We start from the raw sequence: 24,826 nt of genomic DNA, 5'->3' as shown, positions 1-24,826 counted from the left end.
CTTTCATTGTCATTTTATGAAAGATTATGAGGACCTGCCTGAAATATAAAGGACTCCATTCCTACGCGATAGCGTAGTTGGTTGAGGCCCTACATTGCAAGCCGGAAGGTCTCGGGTTCCATCCCCGATGAAGTCACTGAAATTTTCAATTGACCTAATCCTTCCAGCTGCACTATGGCCCTGGGGTCGACTCAGCCTCCAACAGAAATGAGTACCAGGAATATTTGTGGGGGTAAAGGGCGGCCAGTGCGTAAGGCTGACAATCTCACCGCCATTTATGAGCAGATTGTATGGAAAAGGTTGGAGCCTTGACGTCTCACAACCCTATGGGCCTCCAAGGCCTGTTACTGGTATAGCTTTACCTTATCCCTGTGGTAAATAGCGGCCGAAGAGTGAAGCTGACCTTCATCTAACTCTGAGATCCATAGGGATCATAGATTTACGAATATATCGATTCCCCCGTATAAATTTATGCAGTGGTAATTAATTTTATTCATCAGTAATCTGTCAGACGACAGGTCCACAGTCTCTTCCAAAACAGTTCCTCCACTTAATGCGATCTAGAGCTTTCTCCTTCAAATGAAAATATCCTCTTCTGTCCCCAAGGTCATCCAGCATCTTCTTACGTCTTCTTCCTCGTCTTCTGGTTCGCATACATGGTGTATCTGTTTTTGGAAAGATACAAGTTTCTTGTTGTAAGGTAACATTACTTTGCGCAATACTTATTTCCAGAGTCATAATATACGGAAGACGGAGGCACAAAGCGGGCCCCTAACCGTCTTGTTTTCGTACATGTGACGAAATAGATGTGAGATCCGTTCCGCAGGCGGTATGGTGCCAACAGCTGCAGAGCGCATGCGCAGATCATGCAGCAAGCAGCAAAATAATATTAACGGTTCCATTACGTTTAAAGTGGGAGATAACCTTTTTCAACTTTCTAGTGTTTCAGCTACTTGCATTATTTCTTTGCACTGAATAAATCAACATCACTCTTATCTTTAACAGTATTAGACCTGTTACGCTTTGCAAAAAAAGAGATTCCATCTTACTAAGCATCTTCCATTATGTTCACAGTTTTATGTTTTTTGTTTAGATCATGTCAGTCCTCTTTGTTTTTTTAAATGTGTTCCCTCCAATTTTTTCCCGTAGAATAATATACAATCTCTAAATTTTTGCATTTGTAACAACTTTACTGTTTTCATAATTTATTCTATGGTCGGGAAGAATATATGAGATCTAACTTCCTGTTGTATGCAAGGCTACTATGTGTAAGATTTGAGGTTTTCACGGCGGTGACTATGAAGAAAGTAGTCTTCGGGGATGTGGCGCTGTGTAGATATTGTGTTAACCGACGTTTCGGAGGAACGTACCTCCTCCATCTTCAGGGTAGAAGAAAAAAGAAGAAAATTTGCAAGAGAGGAATCAGCGCTTGTCTGAATGAGGCAAAGAGAAGTATACAATCCTCCGGCAGAACAGGAGGCATCCACACCGTAAAACTAACCACGCATATGATGCCCAACAGGATACTTTAAAAAACATTGGTTATGACATGAAACACAATTAACATTTAACTTTTAAAAACTCAACATTTGCACATAGAAGTTGTATATGATTATTTACTTAAAATTATTAGCCGACTAGTTTCCTTATTTGAGTTGCAACGAGTTTTCTGTAAAGCAGAAACTGAGTGTTTAAATATCATTTAAAGGAATTTCAGGTTACGGACTCTTTAACATCTGAAGTTTAATTCTTTGACTCTTAAATATCGCTGTATCATCTACAATGGCTATACAACGTCTGATGAGTCATGAAGTTTGTTATGTAGCAGGATCGATGTGTGGAGGAAGCCGTAGTGGCCTACTTCAATTTAAAGTTTGATAATATTCTGGAACACAGGGAACCCAGGATAACGTCAGGACAGCTAATATTCCCACCAAAATTTAAACAATGAGAATTTCCGTGTGTGTAAGTCTCGATATATTCTTATACGTAAACGTTTGTTAAATGAAGTCTTAAATATTTTAGCATCCACTAATGGCTCTGAAGATTTCTTCTACTCCTAAATGCGATCAACGAATATTCTCTGTAGGACTAATTTACTTCTGCCTAAACTTATGTAAATATTAACCTCCAAAATTTTCCTGATCATCTTGTTTATGGTTAAACAATGCATATATCGGAGTACTATCTCGTAGGATGTGGCGTTGTACAGTCTTGTAGAAATTTCCAGATTCTAGAACAAAGTATCACCTTCATCTTCAGGTTCGACGAGTAAGCAAAGGAAACAATAGGCAACCAGCAAGAAAATTGTTGGCTTTTTGCTTCACTGTCACTTGCTCGCTTACCATGAAGAAGGAAGTAGTGAGTTTCTCAGAAAATTTATAATTTTATATAATGTTACACGGTGTGACATCTTATAGAAGAGTTCTCTTGATAACCAACGGCGTGACAACCAGAGATCTATCGCTCATCGCGTTCAGTTCAGTGAACAAGTCTCTGATTTGCATTTGGAGATTAGAGAGAAAGACATTCGGCTAGCTCTAGTCGTATTATATAGCAGCAAGTTTAATGAATCGTAACTGGCAAGAGAGTTATTAGCAGGAGGTCACACGCATTGGTATGATGATTCCATAAGTTTGCATTTCGTTGCAAAGCAACTTGTAGAAACAAGTTTAGCAAACTTCCTTTGCAAGATGCGAATGATGTATATAAAAGATTGGTAATTTAACTTCAAATGCTCAAATCATATATTTGTTAGTTGCCTTAGAGCAAAGCGAATGTTCTAAAAAGGCAGAACGTCCAATAATATCTTGTAATAGTAAATGTGGTAAAATATAAATTCAGCACAATTATTCAGAATTGTAATTTTTTTTTCTTCTTCTGACGAGAGCACCGCAAAGAGGAGAAACTCGTGTCGCCATGTTTCTGAATTACTGAACATCAGTCAAGCACAACCTAGTGTTGCTCTCAGAGTTCTGCATTTGTCGGACACTTTCACATTGAACGGTTCTGTCCCCTAGTGGTGATCCTGATCATAATGCACAAACATACAGTATGAACTGGTCGACTTATGGAAAATTTAATGAGGCTGTTTCAACTGTAGAACTTATGTGGCGTCGACCGAGATGTGCAGACGATCACCGAGGATGAGTAGACATTGTCTGTACATAGTTTGACTCTCCACTGCACTTCATTTAGGTGGCATACCAAAAACTTAATGCATCTATTTAATGGTATCACCATGCTACAGGCTGTACAATCGTACATTTTCTTACATAGCTATCGGAAAACTGGCCAACGCACTCACAGATTGGTACAGGTCTGTGATCATATTACATTATATTTTCAGCGAAATCTTATATACAATTATACGTATATACGTATATAGAAAATCTGGCTCCATAAAATAATTGTTACAACATATTACGGTCGAATTCCTAAATTTTCTTAGAAATAAAGCAAACTCAGTAATACTACATAACTTTCCCTACTATATGTTCCTCCAGCCGGTCACAGTGGTCTCGCAGTCTGAGGCATGAACTGTCTTCGCCCCGGAATGCTAGGATCGTTGGTTCGCATCCCACACGAGGCATGGATGTCTCTGTGCGTTTATTCTGCGTTTGTATTGTCCTGTGTGTAAGTAGCAGCCTTGCGAAGGGCTGATACTCCGTCCAAAGAGTCCTACTGACTGTGTATAGATTAAGAAACCGAAAAAGTGGGCAAAGCCCACAAGGGCTGTACAGCCACAGACTGACAGATAGAGATGTTCCTCCCATCTCATAATTTTTAGTTGATCTCCCTAATAGCATCAGGTGAGTGTATGAATTATGAAGTTCGTCACTCACGAGGCTTTATGTGATCTTTCGTAACAAGCTTATTTTTAAGGTCAGGAGTTTCCTGCCCCACGCTCAGCCCCACAGCTGGAGGACCAACCCTGTCGTCTGTCCGCGAATGCTTATTCAATATATTAGCAAATACCCTCCATATCTGGAGTGCATCTCCTACATCCTCAACCTGAGGACGCGCCATACCGTGGTGACAAGGGACCCAACTAACACGGAATTATGACGCTCGTATTCTCTAGAATGTATACCTGACGAACGAATGTATTAGAGCCTGCAGATAGCGAAAAAGGGAGGCCACATAAATGAGCTGTAATAATTTACACGTCATAAATATACGTATTTCCATAATGTTGTATTTCAGCGTCCTGTTGCACTGATTTTCATCTATGATATGTATTCAGTTGCCGTCTTGTAGAGCACTCAATTTCACCTGTTACTTCACGAAATGTTTCGGAAACATAGTGCCATCATCAGGTGCCCTAATTACGCTAATCTATTTCATTGCTTGCCTTTATAAAATTATTAAAAAGTATTTAAAAAGTGCGTATTTGTCAACTATAATAAATTTACACTCACTAAAACTTGTTAAGATTATTCATCTTATGCGTCATAATTACAACTTGCGTGTGGTTCTTCCACTATGGGGGTCGTTTTTCTTATATTCTGCGTAAACAGTATCTTGTGATGTGTGTTCCCTTCTTAGCTGCGACAACACTCGCAGCTAAGAAGGGAACAGACAGACCTGCCCTCTTGTCAGAGAGGAAGTCCCACAAAAACATAACCGTAACTGTCAAACAGTAATAAATATCTGGTAATGAGCCCCAGATGTAGCTGGACACCAAGACTTACTGACTGGCTGACTGACTGACTGACTGACTGACCGCCAGTCGCAATGTGACTTTCACTTTGATTCGAGAGTACCCCGTGTGGAGGCGGTTTCGAATGACTCCACCATAGCCTTGCGAGTCGCAGGAGGTGACGGAAATGGAACCCAGTGCTTGGGGTTATAACTGGGCCTCCCTGTTCCTGGGCGATATAAATACGGGGACCTGGCCCTCTAGGTTGGGGGAGTCTCTAATCTGAGACAGTAAAATATGGTCATGAGTCCCTCGGGATCGGACCCAAGAATGACTGCGTTGGCGATAACCAGCAGCAGTTGTGAACGGCAGACCTGTCCTCTCGTCAGAGACGGGCGCCCCACTTCAACAAACCGATAACTGTCATATAGCAATAGAAATCTGATAGCAAGCCCCACAAGGGCGCTTTATTCCAAAACAGACTGGCCGACTGACCGTCAGGCGTAACTTGACTTTGACTTGATTCAACAGTCCATTCGGGAGTCATCATTCGTCATTCGTGATTCGTAAGTCATTCGTAGAAGACGTGACCGATTCGTAAATCAGAACAGTCTGTCATGGCAGAAGAGAAGACACTCGTAGTCCACTAAGGAATGGAGCTGGTCTTAGACACTGAGTGTGAGTTGTTGTAATTGACTACAACTAAGAATGCTTGAAACAGAAGGTGACAATAAATCCAATCAGCCAATCCAGAACTTATTACTAGCCACGGAAACCCGGGCATGTGACAATATACACAAAGCCAAAACACAAAACAACGCAATATGTGTCATTTGGAAAATACAAAAAATGCTAATGTTTCATAATCATAATCAACTTCTCATCTCACTTGGCCCTATAAGGACCATTCGTTATAGTTGAAAAAAGTTAAAAATAAATAAGGAATATTTTTATAACGACACAGAAGCGAAGAAATAAACATCAAAATTAAAATATGGTTGCATGAACTCAGTTATGATTCTAATTCAATCTAATGCATTGGGACTAACCTGACTGTACTGAAGCTAGAAGAAGCAGCTTTAGATTTCATAGTCACAAAGTAGATAGGAGCGACTGCAAAGTAGATGAGATTTATGATATTTTTTAAAACACATCTCCTTTAATCCCTTACTGGAAACAACCAGACGCACTCTGAATTTTTTCCTGAACCACCTTTTAGTTGAGCTCTACCCCACACGTTCTGTCCACCACATAATTTAGAGACTACCTGGATCCCTGCATGTGAGTGTGTCTGGCTTACACACTGAATAACCTCCCAGCATCAAGCTGTCCAAATTGTTCCCGATATTCGAGTTAGTATCCGTGCGCACATGGATGAATTGTTTAAACTGACATGTAACACCACTAATCCATGTATACGCCTACTTCTCTCAGGGCACAGAAAAATTTAATAAAACCATGCAAAATGGAACGTAATACTAGTCAGGAAATTGTTATATTAGAAGCACTATGGCTGCGAAAATATACCTACTAGCAACGCTCTCATCATCATCATCAGTAATCTGTCAAGACAACAGGTCCAAAGTCTCTTCCAAAACAATTCCTCCACTTAACGCTCTATAACGTAAAATTAAACATAACGTGAGAGGAGAGAGTACTGACATCTATCCGTCGGTTTACAAGTCAATGGGTTAAAAAAGTCAGAGAACTGAGGTATCTACCAATTCCACGATATGTAGACAAATGTTCATGCATACCCGTCACAAGCGGAAATTGTTACAGGAAGGAAAACAACGCACCTCTTCCTTGACACATATGCTTGTGCACGGAAGAAAATTAAAGTAAAGAAGTTTTCCTGCTCCAGTTCATTAATTGAATTGCATTCAGGTAGCCGCTTGTTATGAAGAAGATTAAAGTCACTGCCACAAAAAAAAACACACATAAACAGAACATGCAACGAAGTGTCAAAATTTTGGCATTGCAGATCATTGTGGAGGTGCAGCGCCAGTCTTTCTTGCATTTCTTCACTAGATGGATATAAATGTTTAGCGTAACGCCCCGGTCGCTTTGATCTAAAGGATATATCCCCGATACCCCTGAGTATGAGGCAGGGTAGGGCCCAGAAACAGTTGGGATGCTGTGGAGAAGAGAAAATTTTCTTGGCCATGAATCGATTGGGCGATATCTGATAATCTAGGATAAGCTGTGATGAGATGAAGAAAAGGAAAAGAATTCTTTGAAAATAAAACAGCATTTTTGTTGTAAGAGTCGAGTTAGCTTAAGAATATTTACCTCGTTGTCTATAAGGTGAAGTGAAGTTTGTAGTACATGAAATAATGCTCATTTCCTTGGGTGGTGATGCTAACCGGCAGTCCTCCTCAGCAAGCAGTAACACTCACGTTCCAACAACACAAGGAGCGGACTGAGGACAATTAGGCCAGCGTAAACCGAGTGCTATGTAACGATCCTTGATTGGATTTCTGACGTGTAGATATCCAGGTAACACCAGGAAATAATTGAAACATAAGCCACTGTATGAGACTGGGTGGCCCAATGGCTTGTGTAACTTCCCACACACTACAGATCCGTGTGAATATTCGTACCAGAAGAGTAACCACAACAGGGCACTGACAACAGCTTGCCTTGTACTAACGTCAATTTGACTCAGAAGTTCAGGGCAGTATTTTGGCATCCCATTTACGTATTTCTCACTGAGTACCAGATACTTTCTCCTTTCTCGAAGAAAACAATAGCCATTTTCAAATAAGTGCAATAATATACACCCAAATAATCCAGTGACTGACAGTTTCCCATTGCTATTGAAAGTGAGCTAACAGAGGTAATTTGTTTTCCTTCGGTGCTACAGCCCCAATTTGGAACTCGGCCTACGTCCATGAAAATCTTCGTTTCACTTCGGTTTAGTAGATCTTAAGACTATCGGTAGGACTCCTTGGGCGGGTGATCAGCCCGTCACAAGGCCTCTGCCTGTAAACGAACACATAAAAACGCACGCGCACACACACACACACACACACACAAACACTAAACATCCATGCCCTGAGTGGGAATCGAACCCACGATCCTGGCTTCCAAGCGAGCGAAGACAGTGTATGCCTTAGACCGCTCTGCTACCGTGACCGGCAACAAAGGTAATACATTTCGTAAATAAAAAATTTACACACAAAACAACACAAACACAGAAACAACGCAAACAAATATCCATGCCTCGAATGGTATTCGAACCCACGATCCCAATATTTCCGCAGGCGAAGACGGTTTATGCCTTAGACCGCGCGGATACTGTGATCGGTCTTAAAAATATACGTAACATAAATATATATATGAATTTAACATTTATATAAGACATTAATTTAATGTGGTCTTTACAAAAAAATATGAAAAATTATTTATGAGTCTATTCAGTGTGATTAGTGTCGTAAAATAGAATGATACATGTGATTAACGAATTTCAAAGCCAAATTACACTGGAGTCCAGCTGGGTCCACTCGGCACGGCGGCCACTGATTGGCCTATTGTACCTGCCCCGCGTGATTATGATGATGGAGAATCTGGTGGAATGAATATTGGCAGGGGAAACCGAAGTACTTCGAGAAAACCCGCCCCAGCGCCACTTTGTCCACCATAAATCCCACTTGACGAGAACCGGGATCGAACCCTGGCCGCCGCGGTGGAAATCCAGCTACTAACCGCTTGAGCTATGGAGCGGCCGCCTTGTAAACTAGTGTACTCAGAACTGCAGTACTCCTCTCCACTCTTGCTTTAGTACTGATGCAGGGGAACTAGAACAACTGATATACAGAAATCTTCAGCACCAGTTCGTACCAGAGCTCAAGAGAAAATGGCATACGCAGTCGGTATCAATCGTAATATCCAATCAGTGTCAAAGCTTTTGGTCATTCCCACTAGCGCCATGTCTGTTGACTAGCCTCAAAATTACAAGTCTGACCATAAATCAACAGATCTGGGAAGGGTCGCTATTAATTTCATAGGTAAAGAGCGGCCTCGACTGTAACACACTAGATATAATCTATGGTCCAGCACATCCAATCCATAACCGAAACAAGGCGACTGGGGCGAATCGATGGGAACAAACAGCCGTGTCACGCACGCAGTGCTTCTTGCAGAACCAGGTACCAAAACCGCAGCGACAGTCAGACAGACAGCTAGCGCACAATATTTCCCTCAAAATATCCATTAAAGTTTATAGAATACTCACCTTTGGTAAAGCAAATTGTTGAAATAAATCTGCTACCTCGCCCGCCACCTGCACGAGTGTAAAGAGTAAAGGGAAAATTGATTGCAAGGGAGCATATTTGAAAATAAAGATAGGCGGAGTCTCGACATTGTGTAAAGTGGAAAGAACTTTAGGCTGGAAATGGTCAACAAGCTATTGATCGGCGAAGGAAATTGAACATACGGTGAGCAGTGCGCGGTGTCCAGTAGACAACACAATGGCCTGCAGGAGCTGTGTTTCTCTGTTACCAACGTAGCTGTTATATAGATGAAAGCGAGCTATAAACCATAGACTGCGACCTAGGTTACCAGAACACATTGTTGCAAATGTAGATGATGATGCTGGGCTTGACGTCACCACAGGAGTTACTAAGAAGGGTCTCTCTCTTGGGTTACGAAAGCGAGCAGCTCGGTAACTTTCAACAGACGTTTGGATGTAGGCGGCTGTAGCCTATGTGGGACATAATCTCCAGTATGAAAGCGGTGATTAGAATTGGTCCTCTCTTGAATACAGTTCTGTGGTATTATCGACTGTAGAGGCCTGTTTGCTGGGTTTCGTGAGCAGTGAGATCATCATATAAGGAGACTTCATTTATCATCAGTAAAAAAGGAGACCCTGAAACAATTTTTACGAAATGTTGACTCACACTGGCTCTCTGAATATGTACTGACGGCTAGTTTCACACGCAAGCTGTTAGGTATGCCATCAAAATTGTACTATAACAAAAGGTTCGTAATCGTAATATTCATGCATAATAGATACAATATATTTGTTGGTGCATTTGTAAATTCCATATTTGTTTTTACATTCCTGGCTGCAATGGTTTCCTAGTTACTGCTGTCAGACTGGAGGTTAAATTTGAATTTCGCATGGCAATAAAATGGTATTTCACGTCCTGCTAAAAATGACTTCAAACCCCCATGAAAATTTGAAGAAGAAACACTGTGGCAGCCTTCCACGTTATTAATATGCTTAAAGCGCAGCACAGCTTTTACTAATTGGACGAGTAGGGTATTCTTCACAGAATTTAAACGTTTGCTTTTCCTGCTTTTGTGATGTCCTCACTGTATCTCACGGCTCCGTATGTGTGCCCTGTATTGAGTAAGTGATTAGCGCATTGTTTCGTACAGGAAAATGTGTTCTTTACATCTGCTATTGAAAATTCTTCCTGTTTGTCCAACGTATAAAAGGTCGAAAACTACTCGTAAACATTTCGTTTCCTAGATGGTAATTTTTTGTATTTGTCTTTGTGTGATTTTGATTTTAGTGTGTTCTCTGTTGCATTATATGTGCGAAACGTTATTTCTAAGTTGATATACTTGGGTAGGTTTATAATATATCTTACTTCTTATACACTGTATGTGGATGCTGTCCATTCCATTTTTTTTTTTCTTCAGGATTTGGTGGGGTGTAATCTGAATATAATTTTAGTCATAGTTAAATAATTTAATTTCAACAGTGTTTATTTCTGATAGTTGTTCTGCATTTGTTATGGGGTGACTTATTGGACTGCTGACACTTGCTGCTTCGTTTTTAAAATTGGTAGTAGCAATCCTCATGGATTATAATATCCGGTTTTGGGGGAAAAGGGTACTATATTTTGACGTGTAGGGCGCAACGGGAAGTAGGGGTCACGTGAACTCTGTGATTTCGCGAGTGACGTCACATACCTCCACTTCTTTCACCAGTAAGCAACGTTCGGTAAACACCCCCTCCCCCGCGGTGACGTAACAAGGGATACCGCACTTGCTATACAGCAATAAACAACTCTCGGTAGCGTTGCCAGCAACACCTGTAAACACGGCGACTACGCAACAAGGAAGTGAGGCGTTTTCCCGTTGTCTGGCTGAGGGTTAATAACAGAACTGCACTGCCTGACTTTGACTAACCGGTCAGTTACCGTTCAAGTGACTAGACTGCCGTGGTAGCGAATACTGGTAGAAATAGGACAAAATCTGCTGTACTGAGCCTGGATTGACAGAGGCCTTGTACATATCGTACATATAAATAGGAATTAAGATTAAATTTGTAAATATATGTAAATACTGACAATGGACTTACTAACACAGACTATGACTGACAAATGACAGACCCGACCTCTCATCAGAGAGGGCGCCCCAAATGAACAGGACAGTAACTTTCATATAAGAAAAAATATCTGGTCATGAGCCCCAGTCGGGGCTCGACACCAAGACAGACAGACTGGACTTGGACTAACCAGTTAGCTGAAATATAGCAGCCGCCGAAGCCAGTTGCAAGTCTAACATTCGCCGGAGTGAATGGAAACAGTGGAAGTGGAACCTCACAATTACTGCCGATGGCAGTAATTGTGAGGTTGCAAATTGTGTGAGTGTAAGAGCGAGTGGAATAAATCGGCTATATAAAATATGGCGTGAAGTTACTTGTCGCGTGACATATACCCAACACGTGACAATATATTAAAAAAGGTCAGTTTTTTTCTGTGCAATGTAAGGGTAAGAAATTGGATTATGTGTTGCGTTCCTTTCGGTCTAGTATATTTTATGGATAGATTCAATTCGTTGGTTTCGTTTAGGGTTTGTTCTAGCTTTGGCCTGTTTTGGTGATAAGGATGTCGTCGGTATATTTGAAGTATCCTGTGATTTAGTGTTTTATTAGTACAGGGTATATTTTTGTGTATTCCGTAATGTTGTAATTAAGTGGCAGCTGTTATTGTTAATGGAGAGGCACCGATGGCTACTCCATTGGATTGTTATAATAGTATTGGTCGAATTGGAATTAATTTTGTTCTAGTTTATAAAGCAAGCACTAACAAAGGATCAAGCAAAATAAACACTTACCCAAACTGCAGCAACAATAATAATAATATTTGTATGTATGCTTGTGGCGAATGAAAGTGAAGTGCATTGCCTGGAGATAGTACACGACACTGAAGTATATCATTTCGTATTACTTCCGTCAGATGTCTCTTAATGACTGTGTCTTAAGTGGCGACATATACTTCATTTTGCACAAACATTCTGTTTTCCTAATTTTCGCAATGCATACGGGCGTAGTGAAGGGTGATTCTCTCGCTAGGAACTTTTTAATTGATATATGGTTCCTTATGAAAATTGACGTGTACTCATATCCTGCACCGCGCGATTACACGTCTTCCGGTCTCCTGCGTGTTGAGTCAAAACACTTCCGTTTGTCTCTAATTTTTTCATCAATTAGTGAATACAGGATTTTGTTGGCACACTTCCGTCACCATACTTCTTCCGAAATGTTCTTCGACATCGCTCAAATTAACCCGTTCGCCAGTATTCAAGAACAATAAACACACGCTGTTCAGCTGAGTATATGTTTGAGGCACACGCAATCACTCTTCACACAGTCAAAGGCCTGTTTGGCGGTCGCGTCTAGACGTCACGAGTAGTCAGCTTCGTTGAGGGGTGTGATGGTTCTGCTTTGACAGACGTAAGCTTCGCCCATTTCAATTTTCATAGGAACCATACAGAAATTAAGAAGTTGTATTTATGTTTCCTAGCGAGACAATGTCACTGTACATCTATGTGTCTTGCTCAACCAGTCTTCCTTACATTTTGGACTTACAGAGATAAAACCTCGACGGAGTTACTACCTTCACTGCGGGTTTATGTGATTTCCCTTAATCTGCCCTCACGAAGTTCTACTATATCGAAATACTGCCGATCACAGTGGCTGCGCGGTCTAAAGGATTAGCCGTCTTCGCCCGCTCGAACACTGGGATCGTGGGTTCGAATCCCACTCAAGACATGGATGCTTGTCTACATTTATTCTGTGTTTCTGTTTTTCTGTGTATAGATAGTTGCCTTGCGAAGGGCTGATCCCCCGTCTAAGGAGGCATATCGACTAAGTAAGATTAAGAAACTAAAGTGAAACGAGTGTTTCATGGATGTCTTATGCTCGAAGTGGAAGCAACAGAAATCAGTAGGTAAGGATGTAGGTAGGTAAGTAGGGAAGGAGGTAGATCTCCGAATATGCCAAGATTCCCTCCAGTCAAGTGTCTTTATCGACTTTGTCCTTCATAATCAATTTCATTTGAAGCCTTTAACAATATAGTTGCGACAGCGCCTTTAAATAATGAGATTCGATTAATAACGAATTTTTACGAAATTAACAACAAAATCAGAGGCACTTAATGTGCGACCTTGCAAGAGATGCAGTGACAGAACTGTCAAATACGACGACTCCTATCAAACGTCGAGTTCTGGTGCCCAATCTCACACAACATAACTCGCTGCTAGCGAGCGCACAAAACGAGCTACTCCAGAAACCACGAGTTCTATGGCCTTCTCTTCCTTCGCCGAGTTTTTACAGTGGTCACAACTTGCAATTCAGAACAGGACAGGGCCGTCTCCAATCCTCATCTCCCCTCATCAATATGTAGCTCTCTCCGTGCAACAGCAGTCCGCCCCTCGCAAAGACAATGACAAAGGTCTCTGTTTAAGCCAGATAAATAAAGCAAATTGGTAGATTTGGAGGTCCGTCCCCTTTGATGTCGCCTGCGGCTGACTCTCCTCTTCTGCTCCACCGCAACATCAAGAGTTTTCGTTGTTGTCTTGACGGGGGAAATTTGAAAGTGAAAGCAAAGTAGGGAGACAATTTCGTCGGTCATTTGTTTCTTTCTTTCAAGCTTAATTAAAGACGTTTTATCAACTGAACAGATTATAGAGTGTTTAATAACAGTGTGAATATAAAGTGTGATTGAAAGGAAGCAATGTAACCATCCGCCTGCGGGAACTGAGGAAAATCACAAAATAACTCTGAACACACCAAGTGCCTGAGCAACCAATTCCCTCTTCTGTTGATGCCAAATAATTGTCACAGTAAGCAACAAATATTTTGTTACAGCTATACATGCTTTCAGTAAACTACTGAGATTTCGCTTAACCACTGAGTTCTGCGTTCGTCCGTTGCGTTATATAACATGAGATTGGAGAAAGTTTCACAGTTAGGAGCTTCATAACTGGTACTCATCACTAAATGCAACTAGAATGCTAAAGTCCAGGAGTATGAGATTGGCAGGGCATGTAGCGCGCATGAGAAGAGGGATGCATAGAAGGTTCTGGTAAGAAAATCTAAATTAAAGAGACCCACTGGATAGAAGGCCCCAATGTCGGAGGAAATCTCTTGCGCCTACCATGAATCGAAACCCGGTTCCTAGGCCGCCAAGCCAGCCACTATCCTGACTGAGCTATTCCGTTTCTGTCCGTGATGCGGTAGGAGGACAAAACCCCTTGTTTCTGCTGGGAATTGAAACCCGGCCATTTGTCCCACAGACGCCCAACTTTTGACCAGAATTTCAAGAAATACGCAAGCATGATTTGAACGTCAGTTTAGTTCCCCTCATAATTTCTACTTTTCATGCATCTTCAACACAGTTTGCAATTTTTAATAAATTATCTCAATAGTGCCGTGTGTCATTTCAAAATTATTCACTCAGTTGTTGAATAAAATCCTTCATTTTGAACCTAAAAATTTTTCATCTTATTAAATGAAAATCAAGTGACGTCATCCTTTCAGATTTTCTGGCCAAACTTCTGTATGCATTTCTCATTTTCTCTGTACGTGTCACCTGTCCCGTCGATCTCGTTCCTCATGCTTTAATAGCAATAACAGTATCAGGCAAGAACTACAGATTGTGTATCTCCTCATTTTTCGGATTTCAAAATCTAATAAAATTACTGTTTAATGGCCAGAAATTATTCATGTTCTTACCTTAGTTTCCGTAAACAAAAGCTCTTCCCGAAGAGCCACAGCAAGCCGGTTCACGCCCATCTCCACCTGAAACATGGGATTTAGTCGATAGTAAAAAAAATAGATGTCTTGATTAATGTTTGTTTTTCACTTGCAGCTTTCTGTCACGAGGGTTTAATGTACATTTCAAGCCTTCTGTAAAACTAGACGGTTTTGCTACGGTTGATAAACTCTAGAGTTTATGTGGGGAAGATCCTCCCCCTCATGTATACCTCAACTTATGCCCTCTCATGCAGACCCATTACACTTCACGGAGACATATGGCGGTCTGCTGGACCTCTGTATATACGGTGCCACATGCGAAATTCGGTTAATTCACAAAGATCAGGACATTCCTGCTGCGTTCTGCGTGCGACAGACTCCATCATCTGCTGTGTCCGAAATTATATACCTATATCACATGTAACATACTCGTATATATACGAGTATTATAAAATGCACTGAAATATTATTAATATTAACACGACATGCAGAATCAGTTTTTAAAAAATCCGGACCGAGCAAATGGGATGAAAAGATATTGTTTCTCGGAAGTACCAGCTTCGAACCTCAGGTGGAACGCAGATCCTGAAGTATTTCATGGTTTTCTTTGGTCTCTCAAATCGATTAACGGAGCAATAACTTGAAACAGGACAACACCCCTTTCTTCCACATGCGTTCCAGTTCTTCGTTCGTCCGTCACCTTCACATTCGATGCTTTGGTCTGTAGCTCAGTGTCATTAAAATAAACAATAAGTAAATAAATAAACTGAGAGAAATAAATAGCATAATAGAAATTATTTAAAAGATACCCACAGAAATATGAAATGTGTGTAAGTATTACTTACTCTCTTATACGGCAGCGCCATAGCTCAAGCGGTTAGTCGCTGGCTTCCCACCACGGCGGCCCGGGTTCGATCCCGGGTCTGGTCAAGGGGAATTTGTGGTGGACAAAGTGGCGCTGGGGCGGGTTTTCTCCGAGTACTTCGGTTTCCCTTGCCAATCTTCATTCCACCAATTGCTCCACAGCCACCCTCACCTATCATCTGGGGCTGGTACAATAGCCCAGAAGTGGCCGCAGTACAAGGGACTTGGCCCTACCCCACTAGCAATAAAAAATACTCTTATAAACCGATCAGATAACATAAGGACTAGATCTACTGAAACACGTTTGATGAGGTCAGCAGGAGGAAGTAATGCTCCGAGATCGAAGTACGTAAGGTTAAAGGTTTTGAGAGACTTATTGCAGACTAACATACTGAATAAGGCTATAATATTTCTCACTACAGAAATAATTGGAGACACGTCGAAAAGACTTTTAAATTATTAAATAAGAGGAGAAACAATTGGACTACCTAGGAAAAGACTGATTGATCACAGAAAACTCTAATGAAGACGTGATAGGCTGCTGACCCTAATCCGTAACCCTGAATTCTAGTACAATTAAATATTTTATCCGATTCGCAACAGGAACATAAATCCTTGTCATGTGAAACACATCTTCTCCTCAACAATATCCTAAACACTGCCTCCTCGCGGCTCAGGCAACCAGAGTTTTGACGGTGACCAACCACCTCCGTCTAGTATGAAGCTCCAGTGCGATGGGCTACACAAGCACCCCTAAAAACTTCAGCGCTTTAAGCGTACGTACAGGGACACTTTTCATCTGTATCCACGTATACTTGGGAAATTTAATTTAATACCAGTCTTGTTAAGTGATGGAAATACGAATATTTTAGTAGATTTTAGGTATCCTTCGAGTGAAATATAGACAAGAGACCCTACCTGGAGCCGATTAGACATCTGCGAAGAAACAACAGTGCCCCATTTTATGTTACGAGAACTTGGTAGGAATGTTCCTGAAGATACTGAAAACAACCCCGGAAAAGAACTCAGTCATGACATCAGAAAATGGAAGTGCGTACACAACTTTGGTAAAATGAAAACAGCACTTTGTAACACAGACGCAGACGGGGAATATTATTAAAACAGATCTTAAATAAAATGAGTTTGACGATGTGGGCTGGATTCAACTGGATTAGTATAGTATCCAATGGCTGGACTTGATGAAAATATCAATGCTCTTTACATCTCCATAACATAAGAAGTAGTTTTGGCGAGCTGAGTAACAGCAAGAAATCATGAATACCCTAAGCGATGCAGTTGGTTAATTAGGTGTTCAGTCAGGCAGTTTAAGTTGGAAACTAATAGTGAGTTAGGTAGTCTGGCTGTTAATCAGACATTCAGGCATTTAGCCAACCAGGCACTCAGTCAAGCATCTAGCCTTGCAGTCACACAGACTGGATGTAAATCAGATATACAGGTACTCAGATGGCCATGCATTCAGAGAATGAGTGGCTCATTGCTCAGTCGGTCATGCAGGCAGACACTCAGGCAATTAATCTGTCAATCACATATCCAAGGTTGCATTCAGAGATAGAATCGTTCTCTCTGGAAGGCAGTCAGACAGACAGACAGCCAGTCTGTCAGCCAATCGGTCGGCACCTCTGTTAAACTGCCTTGTTCGGATTTATGTTACTGCACTCCCTTACTGAAAATGAAAAGTGAATCTAATAAAATTTATTATTTCCACAGCATTGGGTCGCAGTCCATAAACGGCACACTAAGGCGATTTGTTCGACAGGAATATTCCTTATTTGAGTTCATTCCATCAGATTGTAAGAGAAGCCGAGAAGCTTAAGCAGGCAGGTCAAGCATAAAGCAGCAGATATATTTATGACAGAAGTGGAGTCTTAACACAAACATATACAGTCAACACAGTAATGGTTGCTAGAGTCACGTTCCAGTGATCACAACCTAACAACCCTACCAATTCAATCATCGGTGGCTCTTTACAGCCGACCAGCAGCGTCTTTTACGAGTAGAAAAGGTCGACACCAACATAATAACACAGATTCAAGTTTCACTGTATGACATTCGTCCATATAGGAAATTCAACGACTGTAGAAGACATTTTGTGGACTCTCTAGTCCGTCTTTAGAAGTTGTCCTTGTGGTTAGATAATTATGCAAACTACAGGAGAACGAAGCTATAGTTCGGCCATTCTTGACTTCATAATGTTGTATTTTAGCGTCCTGTTGCATTGATTTTCGTCCATGATATGTATGCAGTGTCCGTCTTTTAGTGCACTCAATTTCACTTGTTATTTCACAACAGGTTTGGGCACTACAGTGCCATCATCAGGTGCTCCATTTACGTTAATCTATTTCATTGCTTGCCATTATATCATTGTAAAATTTTAAAAAGTATTTTAAAATGTTCATCAATTCTTGACTTCGGCATTAAAATGTATGTGACAGGTCGGCTGCACGCCCTGTCGCTTTGCTTCAGGCGAAATAGTCACCGGTAGCCATTGGACAGGAGGCTGGGTGAGCCCCAGAACAGGTCTGGACGACGCGGATAAGAGAAAAATCTCTTACTTTGCCAAGAATCGAACCCCAACTCTCTAGTCCGTAACCCATCGCTATACCGACTGAGCGATCCCAACTCGTATGGATTTTATTTATAATCATGATATATAAATATCTGGCTTTAAAGGAGACACATTACAGAACATATCCAACGCATCACGCACAGTTCCTTCACATTTCCACTTCTGTTCTATGTATGGATGTGTGTACATAAGATCTTACGAGGGACCGTAGAAAATTTATGAGCCAACTGTCGAGGAGAGCGTTAGTTTTCTATGATCGTAAAATTTACTCTATTTCCCCTTTATATGATTACGTTCCAATAAAATATAGTGGTAGGAGGCAGAATAGGTTACAAATTTATTTATAACCGAAGAGAGGGTCTTAAGGCTTTGGAGTTGAGAGGGGGAAGGTGGAGGATTAAGTGGAGGCTGGCGAACCCCGATAGAGAGACTATGGCCCCCTCGACTTATGACCTGAGATGGTCCTTTTATTCCCGAAATGAAGAGAGTAGCAACTTGAGAGGGGTCCCTCCTAGCGCGGGCAGACTCAGAGTCAGTAAGCATTCTTATAACTCCATGAACTTTGACTCACCCCCAAAAGCCTAATCTAACCTAATCAAACGACCTAACATAATAAAATGCAGAGAAAAATTACCTAACCATAAGTCAAGTGACTCGACATAAAATAAGCCACATTTCACGTACATACAAGGAAAAGAAGATTCGTGGAGAAGTAAACGCATAGCCGCAGGTGAAACCCAGGACAGAAAATTAGAGCTACATCGTCCCTAAATATATATTGGGAATCGAGGAAAACTTTGTAAAACATTTTTCAGACCATGATGGAGAAGTCGGACCCATATGTAAATGAAGAACTCCAAGCATGGTTTTTAAAACATGTTTATACATATGTTTTATTTAGATAAGTTCTTTTATATCAATTTTTGAAAACTTATTATTCAAATATAAATTTTGACTGAGTTAAATTTGTCCGAATTTAATTCAAAAGTTTTACGCTGTCAACATATTTATAAATTTTCCTATTCAAGGTGTAGATAATTTTATAATCTGTGTACAAACCAAATTTCTCATTCCTAGCTTCAATGGGCCATTAAGCAATGCCAACAAACCTATACTTAGAATTTTTTTCGCACTGATGCCATGTTGTTTCTTTACTGTCTACAAAAGAAAAAAAAATTCCAAATGTCTATTGTTATATATCACTTCATGCTCCAATATTACATTGCCTGGTGTTGCTTTCACCCCGCAAATTCACACTTCCGCTTTAGTGATATTACTGATCGCTATAAATTAAAACGGGCGATGTTGAGATGGTCTCTAATGGCATAAGATTAATTCTAAGTTTCATGAAAATCAGCCAACTCTTTCAGAAACAGGAAGATTGTAAACACATTTAGACACACAAACAGACAGAAAAACACGCAGAGAACACGGTGATTTCATAAACCTATTGCATTACCGTAAGAAAGAAGAGCACGCTAAGCATAAGTCAGCGTCTAAAATCGTCCCGGTGATGAACAGAAGTCCTGCGTGTTCAGCGAGATCTGAACTATTGCGATTTGCATTTTCATCATGTGTAGAGAACAGACTGTAGTGACTTTCTGCTGATGGCATGGATCTACATCACTGCTCATGATGGTACAATGTAACACGGTATAACGCACACAGGAATCGTGCTGGGGCTCATACGCCAAGTGATACCGAACAACTCCAAAATCGTTAAACGGGTTTCCATTATATTTGATAATGAGGTGTTTTACCAAAAGCCAGTGGTATACTGCAATTTGGGTTAAAACCGCGTAGCAATGAGGCCTATGTGCTTTTCAGTTCGCAACTTCGAAGTCTCTAAATATTTATCGAAGTAAAATCTTTTTTCGAATATACGTTGCACGAAACATGTTAAGGAATGTAAGGTAAAGTAAGGCAAAAAATGCCGTCCTCTGGGTTGTGGCGCTTTCTGGATATTGCGTAAACCGAAGTTTCGGAGGAACATATCGCCTCCATCTACCTTGAAGATGAAGGCAATATGTTGCTCCGAAACTTCGGTTTACGCAATATCTACACAGGACCACATCCCAGAAGACGGCATTCTTCACAGTCACCGCCGTGAAAACCTCAGATCTTACAAGGTAAGGAAAACTTGCCCTGTTGTGCTTATATAATTAAGCACTGTGTCATGAATACATAAGGGAGTGGAGGTATAGTTCCATCATTCTTGGCCTCATCTTCACGCCCCGGCCTCTTTAACCAGGGGAAATCGTTCACAGTACCCACTGGTTAGGCGGAAGTGTGGTCCCAAGAGCCGGTCTGGATGTCGTGGAGAAGAGAAAAATTTTACCCCTGCCGGGATTAGAACCCCTTTCGTCCAGCCCGTAGCCTGACGCTACACCGACTGACCTATCACGGCTCCTGTTAAGTAGTGTAGGAGATTTTAGATTAAACTTACTGTCTTCTGCCTTGTGTTGTTCTGCACTTTGGTCCATAGGTACTAACGTTTTTCGACCCTGAAGACAGAGGCAGCCGATTTCCCTAAACTAAACGGCATCAGAGCCCAGAAATCCGTAATACTAAATTAGGACTGCAGGAACAGCGTAAACATTCTGAGGCGTTTGACCCATTTGTTCAGTTTTGTCGCAGGTGCCGGGTACGATAGCCGAGCGGTGTAAGGCATGTAGTCTTTTCGCTTGCTCAGAAGCATGTGTGTGTACGAGTATGTGGGTGTTTATTCTGTGTTTGTGTTTTCCTGTGATTAGGTGGAGGCCTTGCGACGAGCTGATCACTCGTCCAAGGTGTCCTACCGTCTGTAAAATAATCAAAACTAAAAAAAAACACCCTCGACAACGTAAAGGCACAAGAGGAACGGATTAAGTAAGTATGCCTAGACTGTAAGGCTTAGCCGAAATCGCGTATTCGATGTAAATTGTTTCTAGCATGTAATTATTGAAGAATTCTTCGAGTACTGTGATTAGTACTCCTAATTAATATTTTTCAAGGATAAATGTTAGGCTATTATTAATTAGACATATGCAGCATTATATATTATTATGTTATATATATAATTATATGCATAATTTTTATGTTTGATGCAAGTGTCAAAATTGTATCAAATCAGTACCCACAACACTTCCTTTATTAAGATACATTTTATTATTATTCTCCCATTTTTTCGCCGCTTTTCCAAGTGAAACAATTGGATTTCCCGGCAATACTGCGGGACTTTGTCTGCTCCTGAGGTCACTAGTAGCAGGCAGCTGAATCTGCAGGAAAGAAGTTCAGCGGCCACACGAAATTCCATCCATATCTGCGGGAGACGAGAGAACCAGGCAGCTTCTCGCATAGTTTCGGCTGCTTGCCGGACACACCGAAACTGGCGTTCTGAGGAAATGCGGTACAATCCGAGCAGAGTCAAACATGTACACTTCAAAGAGCAAATACCAATAACCTATTAGCTTGCGTTATTGATTACATTTCCAGTTAATCCTCCAATGGTTTTAATCGCAAACTATGCTTTCCGTGCCATGCAAATGCCCTATCCAATCTAAACATTCGCTTTGCTTAACAGCGTTTTCAGTAGCTCAGATTGATCAATAATTAATTTCACAGGAGTTTGAAACAAATTCGTAGTCTAGTTTTGAGTTTTAACCCAGAATTTACCTGGATAAACTGAGGAAGACCATGAAATCCATCAGTAGAGTTATTTTAAATCGAGAGCTACAGTATATGAAGTGAAAATGTTAGATTTGAGGCTTTCACGGCGGTGACTATGAAGAAAGCAGTCTTCTGGGATTTGGCACCGTGTATATGTGGTGTTAACTGACGTTTCGGAGGAACGTAGACTGCTGTCTGCTTGACCGTGTCTCACGGTGTTGTCGCTTGCAGATTTACTTATACTTCTTCAACCCTGAAGATGGAGGCGATACGTTCCTCCGAAACGTCAGTTAACACCACATATACACGGTGCCAAATCCCAGAAGACTGCTTTCTTCAAGTGAAAATGTTACCCACATGATCGTGAACTTCGGTAAGCCTATATATATATGATCCCACTTGAATATCTCTGCAGTACAAGTGAGTAGATGTAAAAGGTAAAGTTGTCCCTGTGCATAACTAGGCACTATGCTATGAAGGCATATGCGCTTCTGGATGTATAGAGCCACATTTCCTTGACGTCAGCACTAGTTGGATATGAGTTTTCAGCTTCACGCCCCAACCACTTTAGCCCCGAGGGAAGAGCCACCGGTTTCCATTGGGTAGGAGGTTGGGAGGACCCCATAGATCATCTGGACGCCATAGAGGAGAGAAAATTCTTGACCCCACCGGCATTCGAACTCCCATCCCTCGTTCGTCCAGCCCGTAGCCAGTCGCTATACCGACTCCGCTGCCCCGGCTCTGATGAGTAGCTGTAACACTGTTAGTATGATCCGAATTTTGTCCGTTAAACCTATAAATAAACAGATACACGCGAGAATGCGCGAACCAGTATCTAAGCCAGAGAATGAGATAGAAATGAACGTCAGATCCAGAGAATAAAACCCTTGCGTGTGCTGTCGGCCAACACTCTTATAACATCCAACCGCAGGTATCGTGCAAATTAGTGGTTCGGGAATTTACCTATGAAGGGCGGGTGTTTATAAGTACAATACTAGGAAAAATGCGATTCCTCATTGATTAGTGAAAACGAGGTTGTTGGAGTTTTCACGTATCTAAATACCATAGCTATATTCAAAGGCAAACCTTATGCTTCATGTACGTAAATAGGGCAAAAGGGTGTGAAGACAGAGCTCCGTAATGTTGTGACATACGGGCCTTTGCTATAACAGAGGGATGTCCTTAAACATTCTCGCGGCAACGAACACAGACAATAATAGAAGAACTGCCTTTTCTATGTGACAGCCATTAAATACCTTCCCCTTCAAGAACATGACAAAAATAAAGAATCCATTGTTCAACTACGTTGAATGAAAGAGGTTTTCTATGCTGTTCGAGCCGCGGCTATATAACGAGAGCTGTGAGCTATAGGATTAGAATATGTACTTAAATGATGCCCCCCAAACACATGGCTTTCGTCTACCCTCTTTACAGACGACGCCTGTCTGTAAATATCCTTTACATTGTGACAAATTATTTACTACTGCAGACAATGACTTTGAGAAAAGACAAACCCGTCCTCCCGTCAAAGAGGGCGCCCCACTATAACAAGACCATTTCATTTGTAAATGGTGTAAAATATCTCGGTGTAATCTTCAACATGAGGGTTACATGGAGATTTCATAAAGAAATGATCGGAGACAAGGCCTTCAGAACATTGATTAGATTGTATTGCCTATTCAAAATAATTACCGATTTACGTACGTGATTATACAACAAAATTATGTATGCAACAAGTAGAAGTCATACAAAAGCATGATAATGGAAATATTCGCAATATTGGACAAGGCGAAGCCCGACATAGAAAGTACAAGAGGCTTCAACTTGGATATGGTCAAGCATACGTCCGTTCAAGTGACTAAGTTACCGTTGTAGCGGAAACTACTAGAAAAATGGCAAAATCTGTTGTACTGAGTTTGGACTGACAGAGGCCCTGTATATGTTTTATATATATTCATTAACGTGTTTAACATATAAAATGTAAATATCCTTCACACTATGACAAACGAGTTACTACTGCAGGCAATGACGCTGACAAAAGAGAGACCCGTCCTCTCGTCACAGAAGGGGCTTGGCACCAAGAGCGACGAACTGGCTGAACATCAGTCGGATTGTGACTTTGACTTTGATATGAATAGAGCGAACTGGAACAAGGAGCTGCGACAGTCAAGGAGAGTCCAGTTGAGAGTGCAGTTCTGTACGGGAGGCTGTGAAGAAAAGAGTTACTTGCCAGAGTGCGGCTGAGAAGACAAGATTTTATGTGTAATATTTGGAGTGTGTAACTCAGTGAGACTGTTGCCAGGAAACGGAGAGTGAACATATTGTAATGGCGTAGCCATTGTTGAGATCACTTTCCTAACAACGACTAGTGTAAGCAGATATATAAGACTTTTGTAAGATTTGAGGCTTTCACGGCGGTGACTATGAAGAAAGCAGTCTTCTGGGATTTGGCACCGTGTATATGTGGTGTTAACCGACGTTTCGGAGGAACGTATTGCCTCCATCTTCAGGGTAGAAGGAAAAATATAAGAAATCCGCAAGCGAAGAGACCGTGAGAATCGGTAAAAGCAGACTGGTGTTATATTTTTCCTTCTACCCTGAAGATGGAGGCGATACGTTCGTCCGAAACGTCGGTTAACATCACATATACACGGTGCCAAATCCCAGAAGACTGCTTTCTTCATAGTCACCGCCGTGAAAGCCTCAAATCTTAAATAGTTCTAAAACTTGGTTTAAACTGGGTTCAATTAATTTGAACTAGTTTTAAACAAATTTTATAAAAATAACCTATAAAAAGCAGTAGAGTACAGCAATCACATAGAATTGTCTACCTGATGATGACCTTGTGCAAGTAAGATAGAAACATCTCAAAGTATCAAAGTGACAACGCAGGACGCCAACAGCCTACGAGCACAACAAAGAAGATGTACCTTCAAGACTGCTCCTGCAAATAAAACCGTTAACAAGAGCAAACAGCATGATGAAATGTAATGTTATGAACTGTTACCGCTTTTGAGCCATCGGTTATCTGACAAATTCATACCAATTTCAAAAACTATTTTCTCCAAATTATCTGTCCATGAACTGC

This window comes from Cryptotermes secundus, unplaced genomic scaffold (assembly GCF_002891405.2).
Source record: "Cryptotermes secundus unplaced genomic scaffold, Csec_1.0 scaffold318, whole genome shotgun sequence".
Classification (NCBI taxonomy): Eukaryota; Metazoa; Arthropoda; class Insecta; order Blattodea; family Kalotermitidae; genus Cryptotermes; species Cryptotermes secundus.
This window is presented reverse-complemented; position numbering follows the sequence as displayed.